At 41.1% G+C, this 1,931-nt stretch overlaps 1 pseudogene; it reads left to right on the top strand.

The window, feature by feature from the left end:
- The first annotated feature begins 255 nt into the window (after nt 1–255).
- On the top strand, nt 256–980 carry LOC138088262 (V-type proton ATPase subunit D pseudogene; annotated as a pseudogene).
- Nucleotides 981–1,931: the final 951 nt, after the last annotated feature.

Raw genomic sequence — 1,931 nt, 5'->3', positions numbered from 1 at the left:
CTTTCCACCATAGAGAGCCTTCTGTAAGTTGGCTAAGTAAATACACTGGTGTGGGGTGTAAGTGCTGCAGTAGAAACTCAAGATCTGATAGGTACCAAGCGGAAACAGAAGTGAAGACAGCATATCCTGGCTGCCTCTTAGCATCGTGAGAGAGTCACATGACACAAACAGCTGACTCAGGTTTAGAAAGACTCAGTGGTTGGGTTGTTGCAGCCACGGTTACCCAGCCAGGGAACCGAGCCAGTCATCTTCAGAATGTCAGGCAAAGACCGAACTGAAATCTTTCCCTCCCGAGTGGCACAGACCATCATGAAGGCTCGGTTAAAAGGAGCACAGATAGGTGGAAACTTCATGAAGACAGAAGAAATCTAATGCCTTAACTCTTTCGACAGATCCTTAAGAAGATAATAATAGAGACTAACGTGTAGAAGGGTGAAGTGATGAGAGAAGCTGCCTTTTCACTTTCTGAGGCCAAGTTCACAGCGAGGGACTTAAGCACCCCAGTTATCCAATATGTTAATGGAGCCCAAGTGAAGATTAGAGCAAAGAAAGATAATGTAACAGGTGTCCCTTTGCCAGGGTTTGAACATTACCATGAAGGAACTGACAGTTATGAACTGACTGGTTTAGCCCGAGGTGGGGAACAGTTTGACTAAACTGAAGAGGAATTATGCCAAAGCAGTGGAACTACTGGTAGAACTGGCTTCGCTGCAGACTTCTTTGTTGCTTTGGATAAAGATATTAAGATAACCAACAGGCATGTAAATGCCATTGAACATGTCATCATTCCCTGTATCATCACAGAGCTGAATGAGAGAGAGTGAGAAGAGTTCTACAGGTTAAAGAAAATACAGGAGAATAAAAAGATTCTCAAGGAAAAATCTGATAAAGACTTGGAGCAAGGGAGGGCAGCTGGAGAAGTGACAGAGCCTGCTAATCTCCTGGCTCAAGAGAAAGATGAAGATCTTCTCTTTGAATAACCTTTCCTGCTCTGGTTCTTCCAGAAGGCCTAACATGGCACCATTTTAATTCATGGTGTGTAGGTTTATTTTTTTGGCTTAAGAATTTCACTGGTTGTTAAATTTCCCTGAATGTCTGTTTAAGGGATCTGCCTTTGAAGAGTCATAATTAAACAACTATTAATCACCAATGAAATTTATAAAACCTTCCCTGGAACTTGTAGAATTTATTCTGCACAAGTGTCACCCTACTTCACTTATATGTCTATTACAAGTGATCCCCTGACCAAACCTACTAAGAAATCCCTTTTAGGAAGCAGCAGTGGTCTCAGGCCAACATACGTAGACCAGCTGCTGCTGGAGCACCCTATGTTCCTATCTGTTCACACATCTTGGCACCATTGCCTGAGATTCTACAGCCATTCTTGTGTTAATTATTGCAGAATTTCTCTCCTCAAGCTTTATGAAAACCTTTATCTATTTTTCTTTGAATAACAGGTCTCTGTCTGGTCTGTCATGGGAACAGTTCTGCCAATTTAAATATGACTATGGTATAAACAATAAAATGATTTTAAAAAGAAAAAAAAGAAAGAAACCCAAGATCATGGAGTCTAATGCCTGTGTACCCTATCCCACAAAAAAAGTATAAAGGAAAGTGACTGGAATCTAGGGTCACATTCCACCCCAATATTTTGCTGAGGATACATGTGATGTTAAGCCAAACAGTTTAGAGACACAGAGGAGACTGAGGCTATGGTTTAGATCACTGTGAGAGTCCTTTGTGAGAGATCAGGGAAAGGTAAGGGAAATCAGGAAGACAGCTGGACATGTGTTCCAGGAAGCTTTTTCTGAATGTCCTCTACAAAAGTAATGCATTTCCTCCACGTTGCAAAAATTTTATAATATTTAGTAGATAATGGGGAATGGAAACCAAAAGTAAGAAGTCAAGAAATATCTAGAGTAGCAGGCAAA

The sequence above is a fragment of the Capricornis sumatraensis genome, chromosome 1 (genome assembly GCF_032405125.1).
Source record: "Capricornis sumatraensis isolate serow.1 chromosome 1, serow.2, whole genome shotgun sequence".
Classification (NCBI taxonomy): Eukaryota; Metazoa; Chordata; class Mammalia; order Artiodactyla; family Bovidae; genus Capricornis; species Capricornis sumatraensis.
This window is presented reverse-complemented; position numbering and strand designations above follow the sequence as displayed.